This window comes from Lithobates pipiens, unplaced genomic scaffold, assembly GCF_037356315.1.
Source record: "Lithobates pipiens isolate NorthernLeopardFrog02 unplaced genomic scaffold, aLitPip1_a1.2 Scaffold_30, whole genome shotgun sequence".
NCBI classification, from domain to species: Eukaryota; Metazoa; Chordata; class Amphibia; order Anura; family Ranidae; genus Lithobates; species Lithobates pipiens.
In genome coordinates this window covers 154,616,278-154,624,004 of record NW_027507791.1, presented here as the reverse complement: position 1 = coordinate 154,624,004, position 7,727 = coordinate 154,616,278, and the positions used below count along the sequence as shown (strand labels likewise).

General features: G+C 44.4%; 1 long non-coding RNA gene across 1 annotated transcript; it reads left to right on the top strand.

Moving 5' to 3' along the window:
- The first annotated feature begins 3,046 nt into the window (after positions 1-3,046).
- Positions 3,047-3,591, top strand: LOC143943318 (uncharacterized). The gene is made up of 3 exons (XR_013264909.1): positions 3,047-3,206; positions 3,287-3,408; positions 3,489-3,591. It is a non-coding gene; the product is annotated as an uncharacterized LOC143943318 (long non-coding RNA).
- The last annotated feature ends 4,136 nt before the right edge of the window (positions 3,592-7,727 follow it).

Below are 7,727 nucleotides of genomic sequence, written 5' to 3'. Positions count from 1 at the left end.
TGTCCCCAGGCTGTGGTTGGTCGGACCAGAGTGAAGCCAGGTCATCACCTTCTTCTCTTCGCTCCACCCTTCACTGCACCCTTCCCTGCAGACTTCCCTGTAGCCTTCCTGGGAGGCTGTGTCTCCGGTGGTGGACTCGTGGCAGGAGGAGGAGGAGGAACAGGAGGAACTTGCTCCACAATAGTACTGTTGGCTGATAAATCTCCACTGAGCCCCTTCTGTAAGGACAGGAAAATGAGCCTTTCGCAGTGGAGACGTTGGCCCATCTCTAGTTGCTGGAGCCGGCTGGCAATGTAGCAGCCGTAGGCCTCTTCTGCGTCAGGGGGGCTGTTTAAAACATTAGTCGCCTCTCTAATTAGTCGCAGGGATTCCTCCTGTGCCTGTGTATTTTTTTTGGCCCTTTTGGATGGAAGACGGAGGGGAGGCACTTGAGAAGTCGTCATGCTTCTACTAGGCCCGGCCACCTCCTGCCTGACAGAGGGCATGGACTCCTCCTGGCTGAGAGTGGGCATAGCCTCCTCCTGCCTGCCACTTTCACCACCTTCCTCCTGGCTGAGCTCCTCCTGTGTATAAAAAAGGGACATTGTTTTAGTTTTTTGTTCATCAATCCTAAACATTTTTCAGCTCCTGACTTCAAAATTCGGTTAATACATATAAAAGAGTATCATTATGACACCACTATTTCTTGTTTCTGCTGGTGACAAACATTTGTGGCCACTACTGTAAATTGATATGTCCAAATTTTAACTATTTTTTAACATCAATAATAGCGTACAAATTCGAATAACATCTAGTTAACATCATTAATATTCTGAATATCACTATTTTTGGTAAAAAAATACCTGGCTCCAGCTGGGTGCATCCGCTTCCTCCAGGATGGAAGGCTCATCAGCCTCTGCTGAGGTGGAGGGAATGCTGCAGGGAAGGGTGGAGGGAAGGGTGGAGGGAAGAGTAGAAAGCGACTCCCTGGGTCTACACCGGTCGTCCAGGAACCGTAGCTTTTCAAAGTACCACAGCCTGGGTACATATACATCACCTGGTGCTGCTCCTGATGTTTGGGATTTAGCGATTTTCCTCTTTTCCTTTCGGAACATATTTTGCAATATTTGAATTTTCTTATCCACAAAGTCCACGTCTGCCTCTGGGATCCAAGGCTGCACAAATGTCACAAATCTCTCCAGTGTTGCCCTCCTTACTTGTTTATTAAAATAATCCTTGTTCTTGGTATGCCACAGATTAGACATTTCTTTATACTTGTCGATAAACAGACTTAAAAATTCTGGATCCCTGAATTTTTTATTCATTTTTCTGCAAGACAATACACAAGCCAAAAAACATAATGTTAGCTCAGACTCTCCTAATCTTAGCCCAAGATAGACTCCAGGATCTGCCACTTATTTGGGGAAATGGTTTAAACTTACCTTCGTTTTTCTTGCTCCCAACTTCTGTTCCTATTTTCGCAAACGAACATACGACATGTGATTTTTGTCGTTATATACAGTGCGTACGCGTAGAACTACGCCTGCGTTGCCCGCCCCTGACGTTCTTTTAGTCAAGTTCATGGTTTCCCGCCCCTTTCTGCGCACTTAACGTCCGTACGACATGTGCATTTTGTCGTAAGACCCAGTGCGTACGCGTAGAACTACGCCTGCGTTGCCCGCCCCTGACGTTCTTTTAGTCAAGTTCATGGTTTCCCGCCCTTTCTGCGCACTTAACGTACGTACGACGTGTGATTTTGGCGTAAGACCCAGTGCGTACGCGTAGAACTACGCCTGCTTTGCCCGCCCCTGACGTTCTTTTAGTCAAGTTCATGGTTTCCCGCCCTTTCTGCGCACTTAACGTACGTACGACGTGTGATTTTGGCGTAAGACCCAGTGCGTACGCGTAGAACTACGCCTGCTTTGCCCGCCCCTGACGTTCTTTTAGTCAAGTTCATGGTTTCCCGCCCTTTCTGCGCACTTAACGTACGTACGACGTGTGATTTTGGCGTAAGACCCAGTGCGTACGCGCAGAACTACGCCTGCTTTGCCCGCCCATGACGTTCTTTTACAAGAATATTTCCCGCCCCCTTTTCTCTACGGTGCGCAGTAGGAGAAACATGGCGGAAACACAACAGGTGCTTGATATGAACGACTCCAGTAGTCAGGAATCCCCGGAGCCACAAACGTCCCGATCCGGAAAGAGGAGATTTAAGGCCTCAAATATGGCATTTCAAGAGATGGTGGAGATGGTGGGAATCTTGCGAAGTAGGGATTATGATGGCAAGCATGGACCATACACCCATCCGAACTTGCGCAAGGCCAGAATCATGGCCAAAGTAGTTAAGACCCTGCATAATCGTTTTGGGGTACGACGGTCAAAAGACCAATTGAGGAAACGGTGGTCCGACCTGAAATTGAGGGAGCCGGATCAATACAGAAGGATCAAGAAAGTTCTGAAAAAAAGTAAGTACTTGTCGTGTGTTCCTATTTTATGATTATTGCATACAGATCCATATGCTTTACCTTTGTACAATGTAAAAAATTGCTGCTTTCATGTTGTATACAGTAAAAGAATCGTATCGTTTTAACAAACCCTCGTAAATTGTTCGTGGCAAACCTCGTTTATGATACAGGGTTTGAACAGCATTTTTTGGGTGTGTAATTTTTAGGACACAACAAATGATTAGGACATTGTGGTTTAGATGTGTTTCAAAATACAATGACTAGAAAAGAACATTCAGTGTAATTGAAGGAGAGGACACTTGGCAGCTGGGTAAAAACACATCTGCACTCATGAGCAAAGGTGTGGGACACCAGAGAACATTTATTAGGGTAAACCACACGCCACACGGGGTTCCCTGGTATACTTGGGGGGGGGGGGGTTGGGCATGTGTGAACCTTGGCACAAAAACCTACTTATTAGCTTTTTTGGCAAAGTGAATTGATTTCTCATGTCTTCACATTTTGCATCTCTTCATAAACCGACAATTGTACAACACTTCTAATCAAGGTTTCATCTTCCTAGTTCTGGCCTTAAATATCTGTGTGCTAAAGTATACCTTTTGGTTTGTTAATTTCTCATAGGGGAGAAAAGCCTCACAAAGCAGGATCCCAGGGACCGCCATCCTTGCCAGCAGGAATGTGAGGTTAGCCCCATCCCCCCCGTGGATGTGCATGTGGAGGAAGGAGAGGTGGAAGAAGGAGAGGAGATGGGCACCCCACCAGGTGAGTGTCTGACACCACAGCTTCAGGTAATCGATGTATACCTGCATATTTCCAAACACATGTTTTTACATCTATTTTAGGTGATGTTGTGGTTGTGGAAAGCGACACATTTCCAAGCACCAGTGCCCCCCCGAGGATGTCGAGGAAGGAGAGGTTGAGGAAGGAGAGGTGGAGGAAGTAGGGGAGCTGGGCACCCCACCAGGTGAGTGTCTGACACCCCAGCTTGTTGAAATCCATGTATGACTGCCTAATTTTTGACCCAATTTTTCCCATCTATTGTAGGTGATGTTCTGTTTGTGGAAAGGGCCCCATTTTCCAGTGACAGCGCACAAAGGCTGATTGGCCAGATAATGGGCTGGAATGGGGAACTAGATGACATGCGAACTAGCCTGGATCTCATGAAGACTCAGATTGACAATATGCAGCTGGAAATGAAGAACATGATCGATATTTTGGGGAGAATATAATCCGTTTCTCCATAATATCGATCATGTTCTTCATTTCCCTTGTTTTAGTTCAAAGATTGTTTTACTTCACCAATTTTTACGATTGTGGCTGATTGTTGTTTTATACATTTTTCATATTTTTTCTAGAAAAATAAAAACCACAAAAAAAAAAAAAAAAAAAAAAGTTTATAAAAAATTGAAAAAAAAGGAAACAAAAAAATGTTTGGCAAAGAAAGTTAAATAAACCCCCAAAAAATTTTAGATCACTAAATATTCAATGGCACATGTGAATGTGGCCAAATTAAAATTTTGAATAATCAAGAATGTGTGGCGTATTCTTTCAATGCTTATAATACCAGTTTGGGAAAAGGGATTTTGTGTATCCAGTGACAATGGGCCTTATTGAATTTAATGAAAATACACTTGGCACTACAAGTACACTAGGATAACATAGGAGACAGCACAAACCAAAAGCAAGCAAGAAAACACATTTCAGATTTGAGGTTATTTTATTATTTTCCTCTTTTTTAAAATTAAATATTGGGTGGCATTGCAATGGCCCCCCTACCATTAAAATAAGTGACATATCTCTCACGCACTTCCCGTGCACTTTGGGGGGCCAAGCCAGTACGGCCAGTATCCAGGCCTGTCATGGATTCTGGCCCAACTCCAGCCTCCGGCATTATTCCTGAGAAATATGTAGTGGAATATTTGTGCAAAAAGTTGTGCAAAATGCAGCACGTAAGGATGACATGGTTCAGTTTGTATTCCGCTAGGTTGAGATCCGTCAGAAATACACGGAACCGGCTGGCCATTATGCCAAAAGCATTTTCCACCACTCTTCTCGCTCTGGCCAGCCGGTAGTTGTAAACCCTCCTCTCCGGGGTGAGGGCTCTTTGGGGGAATGGCCGCATTATGTGGTTGTCCAGAGCAAAAGCCTCATCCGCAATGAATACAAAGGGTAGTTCCTCCACATTCTCCGAATCAGGTGGCAAGCCCAGGCCACCTGTCTGTAGACGGCGGTAGAACTCCGTCTCGGCGAAGACTCCTCCATCCGACATGCGGCCATTCTTCCCCACGTCCACATAGAGAAATTCATACTGTGCCGACACCACCGCCATTAACACAATACTGTGAAACCCCTTGTAATTAAAAAAGTATGACCCCGAATGGGGTGGTGGCACAATGTGGACGTGCTTCCCATCTATGGCACCACCGCAGTTAGGAAAGTCCCACCGGGTGGCAAAATGGGATGCCACAGTCTGCCATTCCTGTGGCGATGAAGGAAACTGGGGAGGCAAAAAGCAGAAAAAAAAACAAAATAAGTACTTTGGCACATTAAACATTGTACATTACAACACAAACTTTCTTTCACGCTTCTGCCTAGTCACATGACACCGATCGTCTGCTCCCTGTCATTGGGAGCAGTGATCAGGGTCATGTCACTGCTAGCCCATCCCCCAGACAGTTAAGAAAAACACTCACCCAGAACACACTTTAAACCATTCCTTGGCCCCCTTGTGCTTAATAAAACACCTTCACTGCATGTGACATTTTTACAGTAATCAAGACAATTTTGGACAGCATTGATCACTGTATTAATGACAATGGTCACAAAAATGTATGGAAATTGGCCAATGTGTCCGCCATAATGTGGCAGTCACCAGAAAAAAAAATAAAAAAAAATAAAAAAAAAAGGTTAGCAACGCCATTACTAGTTTCAAAAATGGCAAGATTTTAAAAATGCCAGCAAAATAGACCATATTTACTAAACGATAGAACTTTAAAAAAAAACAATCAAGAAACGCTTAAATTGTGATTCATTTTAACACATTTTTGTTTACTAAAAGACTACGTATCAGCATCAAATGAGGTCCCAAAAAATCATGGTGATATATTTTTGTGACTATCTTTCTTTAGAGCGAAAAGAGAGAAAAAAAAGCATATTTAGAAAAATGCATTTTGGGTTTGTTGGTGGTTAATCACCAAAACTAAAAAAGCAGAGGTGATCAAAGACAACCAAATACAAAATCGCTTTGTGCTAATAAAATGAAGATAATTTACTAGGAGGAGCCATGTTACAAGGACGCACAATTGTCAATTCAAACAACGCACTGCCAAATCACCCAAAAAAGTGATGAAGGTCAGGAAGGGGGGGAAAATCATTCCAGGGTTGAAGTGTGTTAAAAATACAATATATAATTCAACATTAATTTAAGGACACACAGACTCGTTGGAATTATATTAAGTGTGTGTGGGGGGGATCCAGTTAAAGGACACACAGACCATTTGGGATACTATTAAGGGGGGGGGGGGGGATTCAGTTAAGGGGACACAGACCATTTGGAATAAGCTTTAAAATGTTTGGTTTTAGGATAAAGCAATAGAATGGAGCTGACAAAAGACATTTTAAGTGACTAGACTAGGTGGATATGGGCCTACCATAGCATGTTGGTGAGGTTTAATGAAGGCAAATATGCATGAAAAAGAAAAAAGGAGCATTAAAAGATTGCAGCATGCATGAGGACAAAGGGGACATTCACAGCATATTGCAATCATGGTAATTAGAGATTGAGGAAAGAAATACAAGGCATTAGCAAACATTAAAGACAATAAAATGTGATGTTAAATGCTAAATCTTACCTTAATATAGTCCTCCTGCAGGACCTGTATAATGGCAGAACAGGTCTCTGGGATAATGATCCCCAGAGCCTGGGGGGAGATGCCTGTCGAGAACTTCAAGTCCTGAAGGCTTCTCCCTGTCGCCAAGTAGCGCAACGTGGCGACGAGCCTCTGCTCCGGAGTGATGGCTTGCCGCATGCAGGTATCCTGCCTGCTGATATAAGGGGTCAGCAAAGCCAGCAGACGGTGAAAAACGGGGTCCGTCATCCGGAGATAATTCCTGAAATCATCAGGATTATTCTCCCGGATCTCACGAAGCAAAGGCATGTGCGAGAACTGGTCACGCTGGAGCAACCAATTCTTCGTCCATGAACTCCTCAACACCCCGTCCAAGGACTGTTCTTGGGTTGCAGAATGAACTACAACACCAAGCGCAAGCAAAGCACGAACTCGACGACGAGTACGTACACGCAACATGGCTTCAAAACGGTCGGATTGTCAGAGCGAACTTAACAGACGTCACTGAAGAACAGCAAGGCCTGTGAAGAGCGACCTGAAAGTCAGCGAGCGCAGTTAGATCGCACTGCAAAATACAGAGACGAACTGACTACACGCACTAAAAAACAGATACAAACCTCACAAGCACAAACTGAAAAGCAGTGAAAAACGTTCTGAAAAATACGAGTCTGAAAAACGCGAATCGTCTCTCACCAAACTTCTACTAACACGAGATAAACACGAAATTAGCAGAAGGAGCCCAAAGGGTGGCGCACTTGGTATTGAACTTCCGTTTTATAGTCTCGTCGGACCTGGTGTACGTCACCGCGGACCAGACGGGCGGACTTTAGTGTGATCGTGTGTAGGCAAGTCCGTTGCGTCGGAACTCTGTCGGAACTCCGGCGGAACTCCGGCGGAACTCCGTTGGGAACTCCTTCGGAATTAAGTCCTCTCGTGTGTACGGGGCATAACTCCTGCAGATGGCAGATGGCTCAAATAGAGAAGAGCTATGTAGGTGGATATAGCGGTGTATACTGGGTTCAGAGCATGCAGACAACACGCACAATCTCCTACCGCTGACTGCAAGCTCTATTTAAAACGAGCAAGATAGCTAGCTATATAGGTGGATATAGCGGTGTATACTGGGTTCAGAGCATGCAGACAGCACGCACAATCTCCTACCGCTGACTGCAAGCTCTATTTAAAACAAGCAAGATAGTTAGCTATATAGGTGGATATAGCGGTGTATACTGGGTTCAGAGCACGCAGACAGCACGTACAATCTCCTACCGCTGACTGCAAGCTCTATTTAAAACGAGCAAGATAGTTAGCTATATAGGTGGATATAGCGGTGTATACTGCGTTCAGAGCACGCAGACAGCATGCACAATCTCCTAACACTGACTGAAAGCTCTATTTAAAACGAGCAAGATAGTTAGCTATATAGGTGGATATA